The 12616-nt window shown below is 31.2% G+C and overlaps 1 pseudogene; it reads left to right on the forward strand.

Moving 5' to 3' along the window:
- Positions 1–2775: 2775 nt before the first annotated feature.
- LOC18105868 (probable beta-1,4-xylosyltransferase IRX10L) lies at positions 2776–4378 on the forward strand (annotated as a pseudogene).
- The last annotated feature ends 8238 nt before the right edge of the window (positions 4379–12616 follow it).

Below are 12616 nucleotides of genomic sequence, written 5' to 3' on the forward strand. Positions count from 1 at the left end.
AAATTGATTGGACAATAACATGCTTTTGGATTCCTCAACTTTTAACTTGAAGACAAAGTTAATAAACCTTAGTATGTAATTTAGTTTTATCCAATCAGTATAAAACAATGTTTTTTCTAGTGTCCTTCCTTCGTTCGTTCATGTATGAAATTACTTTTAAAATAACAATAACAATGTGCTCAAATGCAAAGCTCCTATTTTAGCAAGGAAATTAAAGAGTTCATCCTCTCATGCTTTTTATTTATAAGCACCGTAACATTGAGTATACTAAAATGGTGAAATGTCTTTAATTACTTTCAGGGTGGAATTGAAATTGTTGAGTATTGTTTTATTTCAGATAATATTTCAAATAAAACTCTTTATATTTTATATTATGAGTAATTAGGTTATATTATTTCCAATAAAATTTTAGATATTAATCTCATATAATTTTTTTTATTTTTATATTAAAGTGAATAATGATAAATTATTACCCCTAATAATATTTTGAATATTAATCACTTTTAGATTTTTTTATCCTTATATTACAAGTAAATATTGTATTCTTCTTTTCAAAAATAAATTTTAATATTTTTAAAATATAGGTCAAAATCCTTTAAAAATTTATAAATTTGTTGTAAAATCCATCCAATATCTTTTTTAAAACATGCAAAAACACACACACCCATCCTTCTTCCACTAATTACCCACCCACACACCAAAAAATTACCATGTTTACAAATCATTAAAAATTCAAATTTTAACAATAATTTAAACACACATTAAACAACTAAAATTTACAAAATGATCCTCTTGAAGGTCGAAAATAGATTGGAGAAGTTGTTGAAAACTCAAGAACCACACTGAAATATTCCGAAATTATAAATGGTGGTGCGTGAGTTCATGCGCCCTTGCAGATGAAATAAAAAAATAGGTGCATCTAGATTGTCTTAGAAATGAGTCAATACAGATTTTGACTTATCAAAATAATTTTAAAATGTGATTGAAAACCAGTAAATCAGGTAACAAGTCGTCCGCCGCAATAAACAACTTGTCACCTGTTATAATTTTTTTTTGAAATGAATTAAAAAATAATAATAATAAAACCATAATGGCTGGGTTTTTTGATGGATGACCAGGCATGTAAGCCTAGCCTATTAGGCGTGTGAGCCTCACCTACCAGGCACAATAGCGCTTGACACCTTTCTTTTTTTCACTATATTTTTCTATTTAAATATTAATTAATACTCTCTCTCTCTCTTCCTCTTAGTTTTTAATATATATATATATATATATATATATATATATATATATATATATATATATATATAATTTTATAATGTTTCAAAGAAATTATTATAATTTGTTTATAATTGTTTTTTTCCTTTATTTTATATAAATGAGTTGTATTTTAATGGTGATCTTATAAAAACAAAAATCATTTGTTATTAATAATAAAAATTAACCTCTAACATAAAATAAATTGAAACGTGTAAAATGAGATAGAGTACTGATGTAAAATATTTACAAACATTTGTATCTATTTTTTGCTTTTACTAGAAACATTAGCTGTCAACTTTATTATTTAATTAGAGTTAATACCCCTTTTTTTATTTATCATTTTATTTTATTTATTTATTAAGCATAAAAAATATTTTTTAATTTCTCAATTAAAAAGAAATTCACAATGCCTTAAAACACATACATCACATAGTACTTTCTTATCTTACATTAAAAATTAATTATATTTAGAGCATTATTCTATTAAATACTGTTTAAACATTTTTGACCAATATTGTTCCAAATTTGACTCAGTTCACCCGTTTTCCTCGTCATTATTATTAATTAGCCACCTTAGCAATTTATTAATGCCAACTAAATTAATAGGAGTGCAGGCACCAGCAAAGCTTCAACTGCAAAATCCTCAAATTATTTAAATTTAAAAAACTTTTAAACACTAAAACTAATTAAAAGAACATAAAAACAAATAAATAATAAAAAATAGGAGGTTGAATCGGTGAACAACATGGCTATGGTGAAATATACGCAGCAAGATGTTTGGTAACAAATCAAATCATATTTTATATTATTGGGCTCATTAAAAAATTAAGTTTGAAACACAGTTTTTGTGCAACAGTTTTTATATGTTTTTTAACTGAGTTTCGTAAAATCCTGTTTGTTTTTGCGTTTAAAAAACGCTTTTGAAAAAAAATTAATTTTTTTATTTTTTTCTTTGCTTCAAATTGATATATTTTTAGTGTTTTCAGATCATTTTGATACGCTAATATCAAAAATAATTTTAAAAAAATAAAAATATATTATTTTGATGCATTTCTAAGTAAAAAACACTTTGAAAAGCAACCATAACCACAACTACACTTCCGCCAAATATTTTATACATGTTTTTTTGCTGCACATAAACTTCAACCATAATTTTTATCAAACTAAATCCAACTAACCACAGCTAACCATACTTTTTTTAAACTTATTTTTTTAAAACCACAGCACAAAAACTACCTCAAAAACAAACACTCAGGCCTGTTTGAGAGTGTGGTTGCAGTTTCTTTTCAAAGTGCTTTTCATGCCGAAATACATTAAAATGATATTTTTTTATTTTTAAAAATTATTTTTGAAATTAGCGTATCAAAACGATTCAAAACATATAAAAAAAATTAATTTTTAACAAAAAAAAATTGATTTTTTTAAAAACACAGTTGGCTTTATTTCATCAAACTGGCCTTATTGGAATCGGACTGAAGGTGCTGACCACTTTTTTGTTGTGCCACACGACTTTGGTGCATGCTTCCACTATCAAGTGAGTAAACCTTTTCCTTTTTATTTACCTTCTCCTGTTTCCCTTAGATTCCGTTGACAAATTTTCTCAATGCATTCTGATTTTTGAATCAATTGACCTGAATATGTGGTTTCCTGAAGAGCTGTTGAGGTTGCTATCTTTTTGGTATATCTAATTATTGATATATATTGGTAATAAAGTGTTGCTTTCTGGCAGTTTCTTTTTATTTCCATCAACTCTTAATTTATGTTCCTCCATTCTTTATCCTTTTTGCAGGAAGAGAAGGCTATCAAAAGAGGAATTCTTCCCTTGCTCCAACGTGCCACCTTGGTGCAAACTTTTGGACAAAGAAATCATGTTTGCTTAAGAGATGGCTTCATTACAGTTCCTCCATATGCTCCTCCACAGAAAATGCAAACCCACCTGATTCCTGAAAAAACACCTGAGGTCAATTTTTGTTTACTTCAGAGGATTGTTTTATGATGTAGGAAATGACCCAGAAAGAGGCTACTATGCAAGGTAATTCTCACTTAGTTCTCACATGTTTAAGAAAGTGATTAGATGTTCAATTACTTCAACTCTTCTCCATAGAATGTGAGGCTTAAGTATAATTTCAAGCAAAATATCAACAGAAATGGAACCTTTATGGTATGGGTTATGAAACTAGAATCATGACCCTTTCATATTTTTCAATTAGAACGAAAGAAGTCAAATACAATATCCGGACTTCTTCATTCAATTGTCAAGCTGATTGGATGAGAGAATGGATTTCATGTTTTAGCAATGATGCTATATGTGATAGAGGCTTAAGTGGAGATCACTAATCAATTTGTTTCATATGTTTACAGAGGTGCATGAGTAGCAGTCTGGGAGAACTTCATGGACAATCCACTTTTTGACATTTCCACAGAGCACCTAACAATGTATTACGAAGACATGCAATGAGCTGTTTTCTATTTGTGCCCCCTTGGCTGGGCCCCTGAGTCCGAGATTGGTTAAAGTAGTAATATTTGGCTACATCGCTATTATTATAGCTGACGACATTGTTTTACCCTTTGCTGATGCAATCCCATGGGAAGAAATTGAGGTATTTGTAGACGAGAAAGATGTTCCAAATTTGGACACCATACTCACTTCCATTCCACCTGAAGTGATATTGAGGAAGCAGAGACTGATTGCAAACCCTTCAATGAAGCAGGCAATGCTATTCCCATAACCTGCTCAAGCAGGAGATGCTTTCCATCAAGTTTTGAATGGACTTGCTCGAAAATTGCCTCATGATAGAAGTGTTTACCTAAAGTCAGGTGAGAAGATCTTAAACTGGACTGCAGGCCTAGTCAGTGACCTGAAACATTGGTAGCAACTTTAACTTGATGCTTCTTGATTAAATTCTTAGCAGTCTGCCCCTTAGCCCTGCCAAAAAAGCTGGTTTTGTCAAGGTGGCTATTTCACATAAAGTGTAAATCATGATTTTTCTTTCAATGTATCAGATTAAAAGATTCAATCTGCATGTTTAAGGGAGTGACTATTAGTTGTAATTTGCCATGGGTGAAGAAACTTCAAACAGGGAACTGTTGTTTGTTTAATCCCCTTGATGGACGACGTCATTGTAGCATATAATTATCTCATGCTGTGACCAAGTTTTAAACCTTGGCTAATTTGGTCTGGAAACTGTTTTGTGTTCTGTTTCAAGTGACTTGGCAATGGATCAGAAGCCACATGAGCTAAAAATTGGCATGTTATTTGAACTAGAGCATCGTTTGTCTTTCAATAAATCCTCTCAAGAAAGTAACCTCTCAATAAAATATCTTACACTCAGACCCGAAATCCCTTAACGTCCAAGAAATCTCTTTTTAAGAAAAATCTTCCAAGAAAACCAAACCTCACAAAATTCCTTTGAAGAAACTAAAACAAATTACCAAAAGGAATCCTGTCCAAACAAAAAAAAAAAAAAAACAGAGAGAGAGAACAAAACGTTATGGTTTAATAAATTAATTTTAAACTAAACAATTGCTATCTAAAAATATATTACTACGCCAACATATCAGAAGCTGTAGGTATTTACCATAGAATTGATCTGAAGTTGGGAAATGACTATAATATCAGGTCACAGCTCGAATGCAAAATATTTAAATCTTTCAAGAGGAGCTTTGATAGTGTACTTACCGAACTAGAAAAGAAGGCGAAATCCCTTCATTTATTGGCTGCTAGCTGTTAACTAAGGCACAATTGCACAAACATCACTGTAACTTATGACTGTTGGTTTTTGTACCTTTGTCCATCATTTCATGTTATTGCTGCAGCGATGATCATGAAATTTATTCCTTTTTTTTTTCACCATATATAATTTTCATGCACAGCCATGTATGACTACGAGTAGTATGATGAAATTGGTGAATTATAAAAAAAAATTGACATTATTATTAAAAATATAAAAAAATCATCTTAATCTAATAATTTAACTATTTAAATTGTTAGATAAAATTTTAAAAATAATTTTATATTACTCTTTTCATTTTAAAAGTTCAGGAATTTAGTGTTCAAGCATGTACTGCTAGAAATTCAACTAGAAGGTACCATTTACGTCATTGATATTCAGTTTTCCTTCTTTCAAGTGTTCCAAAAAAAAAAGAAAGAAAACTCTGCCATAAAAAAAAAAGGATAGCCAATTCGATATTGCAAACTGTATCTTTTTACTATTTAGCATCTCTGTTTTGCTTGATACCCAAGCCAGCGTACCCTAAAGTTTCTCGAAAAAGAAGGCAATCTCTGTTCTTCAGGAAATTAAAAGGGAACTAATTTAAAGTTTCTTCATTCTTACAACCTGCTCTTATTTACTTCGTATCCTAGCCAACTATCATATATTTTTTTTTATATAATTATCGAGAATATATTAAAAAGATACAGTACATGACAAAAAAAAGAGTAAAAAAAAAGCAAATTACCATATCTTATGTAATAATGATTTGTAAAGTTGGTCAGTCATGATCTAAAATAATAATAAAAAATCTCCTTAATCACCCAATCATTCTTTTAAAATTAAAATGTTACGAAGACATGAACAATACTAGCAAAACTCTCTTTTAAACACTGTTTATTTAAATTATCCATATCATTATTAATTAATTTACTTGCCATCATTATTACCTCTGCATATTGAGGTGAAAATGAAATTGAAGTTCACGAATCTCGAATTTTAAATGACTAAATATAGAAATGATTTGCAATGACTAAACAATAGAAATGATTAATAGTTTGCATATATGTCAAATAATTGATAAAATTCTTATTAGAAAGAATTTTAAGGATGAAAAGTATTATACAACAAACTAAAGAGCAAGAGAATAACAAAAAACAGGTACATAGATTCGAGAGTTTGAGTATAAAGAACAAGAGATTGTGCAGCTGAGATCTCTTTTAGCTGCTTTAACACAACATCAACAGGTGCATAGAGCATTTCTAGGAGGTTTGTAGGCACAATATGATGATCAAGGGACAGATTAACCTCCATCAAAATAATAATAAGATTCGCTAGAGTACTGGCTCCTGTTGTGTCCATAATTATATATTTAAGAGTACTAGCTCCTGATTCTTTTACAGTAACGAATACTAGGATTACTACTTTATTACCGTGATTATTGCCGCTGAATATTTGCAAAGCCTTTGCCTATCTAGCAAGAATCTCTTGAGAATGAAAAGATACTGGATAAACCCATTGTTTTAATCATCGAGAGGATGGCTATCGTTGAATAGGTTATCTATCCAAATTTCTGAATTTTTTCTGTGTTTTGAAGATGCAAATTTCCACCAGTGGTAAATGGTAGTCACATGTTCAAACCTTTGGGAACTTTAGTGTTCAGTTACATCATATTGATATTCAGAATTCCTTCTTTAAGTGTCCAGAAAGCAATGTCTATTGTCTATCAAGAAAAGAAAAGGGGGGAAAAGCAACTAATTTAAAGTCTCTTCATTCTTGCAGCATCTCTTTTCTTACTATTTTGCATCTATTCGTTGCTTTGCACCCATGACAGGTACCAAATTCTTGCTTGTACATGTAACTATGGTTTGCAAAAGCTGGGAATGCAAGCTTTAAGTTAAAGGAGATATATCCCAGAATTCACTTCCATATATTAACTTGTAATGCATCCCATACCTTTTCCTTTGCATGCTGCAACAACAATATGCAGCAACTCCTATTTTATGATACCTTACCCAAAAACAACTTATACAGGTAACATTTACGAGCTCCTTTTGTATACTAAAACTAAAACCAGAACAGCTAGAGGGGCGCAACACATTTACATGCTTGTATTTTATTATAATTGAGAGCCAGGGGGTTGAAATTGGATGTTTAGGGAAGTTCAGTGCTCAAACATCATATTGATATTCAGAATTCCTTCTTTGAGTGTCCGGAAAGCGATGCCTAATTGTCTATCAAGAAAAGAAAAAGTGGGGAAAGCAACTAATTTAAAGTCTCTTCATTCTTGCAGCATCTCTTTTCTTACTATTTTGCATCTCTTCGTTGCTTTGTACCCATGACAGGTACCAAATTCTTACTTGTACATGTAACTATGGTTTGCAAAAGCTGGTAATGCAAGCTTTGAGTTAAAGGAGATATATCCCAGAATTCACTTCCATATATTAATTTGTAATGCAGAGTTCTTTTTTCATAAGAGTCTATTTGCTATTTATTTTAGGAGATTTTTTCAAAGATATCCACATTTACCTTTTCATCTTACAAAACAGTTTTTTCAAGGGTTCATCGAAAGAACTAGTTTCCACCGTTGAGGAAAAGATAACAATGCTTAAAAAATTGCCTGAAGAAGTCTTAAATTTATGGGACAATTGGAAGATTCGAGGAACGGTTTTGCTTAGTCTCTTACTACAAGGCAGACTTTGTCAGATTAATATTTTTTTTTTTAAAAAATAAGATGTTAGGGTTCTTTGTGTTTTGACCCTATTTCATCATATTTAGTATTGCACGTGTGCGGCGTCACGACGATCTTCTACTTTCTATTAGTTTGTATCTGGAAAAATAGGGGAGGCGAGGAATTCTTATCTTTTATCCATGGAAAGCAGGAATGGGAGTCGTCACCTAGTATTTTGATTACTAGGAACCCTAACTGGTCTCAGAGATCGGGCACTAGGACTAGTTGCATAAAAGGAAGGTATTGGCACCCAAAATACGCCCAACCTAAGGTAAACTGCTTTGTTTAATTGTCTGATATATGCTAAGGAATTGTCGTGTTTTCTAATTGTTGGTCTATCTAAGGTTTAAGAAAAGTCCTCATCAGTAAGGAGATCTTTATCTTATTGAGTAAAACTTAATTGTTCTAATGTCTACAAGATAAATAATTCTTATTTAATATTAGAAATATAGTTTACGTATAAGTTCGTAATCCCTGATATTAAAAGAAAACAAAATAATTTTTTTAGAATTTTTAAAATATTGGCTTAGTTCTTGTGACTTTAATAAACTGATTATTAAAGCTGAAAATTCATGTTAATACATATTTTTTAGTTTTTGTTGAGTAAAAATACAATAAGATTTTTTTTTAATCTTTGAGAGACTTGACCGTATCCATGAAAACAAGATATTTTTTTATTTTATAATTTTTTGCAATGTTTCAACAAAAACTAGGTATTTTAATACCAGATTTGTATCTTTACGGTATAAAAATACAAACTAATATTAAACAAAATTGATAGAAAAACACACGGGAAAATCATAATTTTTTTCGAAAGGATTTTTTGGACTGGGTCGGCGCTGCCCGGCCCAGTGACTGTTCACCTACAACATGAACAGTGAAGAATGAATTAATTCACTCTCCACTGTTCACTTGCAGAATAGTGGAGGTTGCACGCAAAGAAGGAGAAGAGGAAAAAAAAGAAAGGGAGGCTGACCTACGATGGCTCCCGGCGGTCGTCCGTTCTTCCTGGAGCTGGAACTATTGGTTCTAGACAGTTGGACGACAATCCTGCCCCTTCTTTGTTCTGGTTTTTTTTTTTTTTGGTATTTCTTCTTCTTTCAGTTTCTGTTCTTCCCCTTTCTCTGTTTCGTAACCTGTTTCTGACGGTTGTGGTGCTATTGCCAATGGTGGCTCAGGGCAGTTCTTGGGGCGGTGATGAGGAATGTAGGCGGTGGTGATATTGTCGTGGCGGACGGGGGATTCCAAACGACAGTTCTTCTTCTTTTTTCTCTCTCTATTTCTTTACACTTTTTCTTCTTTTTCCTGTTTTATGGTTCTGTTTCTCTCTGCTTGTTATCTTTTTTGGCTTTGGTTTTTTCGTCTATTCTTCTTCACTCTGTCTCTGTTCTTCTCTATCTTCCAGATGGCTGTTCTAAAAAATAACGTCCTTTTCATCCCTCCTTGCTATAATCTTCCTCTCTAGTTTCGATTTGATTCTCTCTCTCTATACTTTGTTTTTCACTCAAAAAATGTCTCAAAATCTCCTTTCTTTTTTTCTTTTTTCTGTTTTTTATTCTTCCCTTCCCCTCCTCTATTCTCCCATGTTTTTCTTCTCTTATGTATTCTTGTGTTTCCTTCTCTTAAAACCCCAAAAATAATCTCCTCTCTTCCTCCAAAATCCCCATTAGTTCTTTGGTTCTCCCCCTGTATTTATAGAAGGCAGGGAGAGAGGGCCACCCTACCCTGTTGGCTAGGGCATGGCTTGCCATCCTTTTTCATTATTTAATGACTTAACCTGTCAAATCCATGATTTGAGTGAAGGACTCCACTAAGTCTAAGAACTTGTTTTCTTGTTTTTTAAAACTATTTTTTACTTAATTATACAATAACAAAAATAGAAACTCGTAAAATCAAGCACAAACCAAATGTCATGATGTTTGTTTGAAACTATGATAACCTAATAGAAAGTAAACTGAAACAACTTATAAGAACAAATTCATGAAACAACTTATAAGAACAAATTCAAAATCAAGCAAATATTGAAGAATAAAACTAACAAAAAAGGATGAAAATGAAAAAAATAGAGAAATGCAAAAAAAAGGCCACCGCCTTCATTGTTCATATGAAACAATGAAGGAGGTGATTTTGCACCAACTCTTTTAGATTTATTTACTAGCTATTTGACTCATGCTCTGTCGTAAATCAATTCTTTTTTTTTCCTGAAAAAATATATATACGCAGGATTTTAATTCAATGCATTTTTGTACATAAAAAATCATAAGTGTAAATAAAAAAACTTATCCATATATCTAATCAAATAAATCAAGAACTATGAGTGTTAATGAAATAAAAAGCATTAAAGATAAATAAAGATAAAAATGAAAAAATCAAAAGACAAATATAGATGAAGATATTTGACTTCGCAAGATAGACCTTAGACCTGGTTGTTTTTAATGATTTTGTTCACCAAAATCAAATTTTTATTTAATCAAACATTAATAGAAATAGATATATTTTTTATTTTTAAAAATAAAGTTCATTTATTTAAAACATAAAAACAATTATATATGAATTAGAATAATCTCTTCAAAAATTAAATGCATAAATAATAATAAAAAATAATTGCTATTTAAATGAGGCTAAATAAAGAAAAAAGAGAAGATGTATTAATTTAAATATAAATTTAAAAATTATTCTGAAAAAATACATATTAAGAAAAGGCATTAATTAGAAATACAACATTTAGAAAAAATAGAAAGGAAACCTTGTTGTGTGTAGACCTGTAAGGGCAGGCTCATACCCTTGGGCCTTTAGTTTTTTTAATTGAAGATGGTTTGTCTACATTAACTCTTTTTAAGAATAAAGTTAAACAACGTGTTGTCTGATTTTGCCTAAATTCCGACTACTATAGTGACTGAAAAATTAGGATTGAATTTTTTTTTACCTAAAAACCCCATTTCAACTCTTTTTTTACCTAAAAAACCTTGAAAACACCCTCCAACCTAGATAAACCCATCAATGACCTAAAAAAACCCAAAACTCAAAACGTGAAATCGACCCGAAACAAAAACAATTTCCAAGCTTAGATTTATTTTTAGATAATTTTAAGGTAAAAAAAACACATAAGATGAATTTTCCTCACCAAATAGAAGCATTTAACACCAATATTTATCGTCTTGGTAGCTTGAATATATGTAAATAACACTTTTCTCTCTGTACCGCTGAAATTTAGCAATTTTCTATCTCCTTTTTTGATTTAGGGACTAAAAATAAAATAAAGTTTTAGACCGAAATTGATTTTTTTAAAACTTCAAAAATTGGAGGGTCCCAATTATTGTAATTCATAAATAATAAGGACTAAGTTGAACATTTCATACAAAATTCAAAAATACCACCCATCTCCTCCTCATGTTTCACTTTAATCCATTGTCTTTGAATTTTGCTCTTCCTTGACTATTTTAGCTAAATTAACTTTAAATTAGGTACTTAAAGGGAAAAATTAAAAAAAAATAAAGGGATGAGAACAAAAATAAAATGAAATACTAGAACACAATAAATCCAAATGTATGTCTACAGTGCGTGGAGAAACAATATTTCCCCACGCCTTTTAGTGTTTTAAGTACTTAATTAATAAGTAAAGGTGGTCACATATTCAAACCTTCAGGGAGTTTAGCGCTAAAACATGATATTGATATTCAGAATTCCTTCTTCTCAGTGTCCAAAAAGCTCTGTCTATTGTCTATCCAGAAAAAGAAAAGGAGTCAAGACAACTAATGTAAAGTCTCTCTATTACTCTTTAGCATCTCTTCATTCCTTCGTATTCAAGCCAAGTACCAAATTCTTACTTGTATATGTAACTATGGTTTGCAAAAGCTGGCCATGCAAGCTTTTCACTATCCGTTTTCAGATATTTTTTTTAGAGATATCCACTTTCACTTTTCGTCTTACAAAACAGTTTCTTCAGGGTTCATCCAGAGAAACTAGTTTCCACTGCTGAGGAAAAGATACAATACTTAAGCAATTGCCTGGAGAAGTTTTAAATTTACTGATCTTTGTGTCTAAGAAAACTATGGAATAAATTATTAATATTAGATATTTGATTATGTTAACTGATGACTAATTCTTGACAACAATCAGAACGATGTTTCACCGCAATTTTCAACAAAAAATAAAGGAGGAAGAAGAATATCGTGAGGCCATTGATAGATATCTGAGAGGTAATGCAGACATGTCACTGTCAAGTTCCATGAGGTGTGATGCCAATTTCCTTTCTCGCTATCCTTTTCCTCAAGTAAAGTGTAGAATGGAACAGTGCAAAGCCAATTATTTATATGGTCACTGCCTTTTTACTGCACAAGTCTTTGTTTTACAGCAATGCATGAATATTTGTCAAGTCCGAGTCAACAATTATTGAAAAGTTTTTCTACGGTTATAGAATCCAAACTTTTTTATGTTTATTGTTAGAAAAGTTCCTTTGAAAAATAATTAATAGTTAAAAGAAAATTTTAGTTTGGTTTATAGTAAATTACTCTCTCCCTCTCCAGATTCCTTCAAATCCACTAATCCAACACAAACCCATTTCAAGAACCTCCCATAAATCAAACGAAACCCAAATTTGATGAAACCAAATCGCATTTAATCGATCACTGAGGGAGGTAGACTTCATGACGGTGATCTGATGTGGGTAACGCCAGTGGTTGTTCACTGTCTTCCTCCATCTGCACCTCTTATTGCCACCATTTTTGGTGGGTTTTAACGCTGGTCGTGGTGCCGAGGCTTCAGAGTTGTGGTGGCTGTGCAGGAGCTTATCTATTTTATGGTATGGCAACCCGTACCTTCTCTTTGCTTGTAACAACATTATGCAGCGATTCTTTTATACACACACACACACACACACCCCAACTTCAATCCACTGCAGAAGTAATTTCTCATA

The sequence above is a fragment of the Populus trichocarpa genome, chromosome 15 (assembly GCF_000002775.5).
Source record: "Populus trichocarpa isolate Nisqually-1 chromosome 15, P.trichocarpa_v4.1, whole genome shotgun sequence".
In the NCBI taxonomy this organism is placed as follows: Eukaryota; Viridiplantae; Streptophyta; class Magnoliopsida; order Malpighiales; family Salicaceae; genus Populus; species Populus trichocarpa.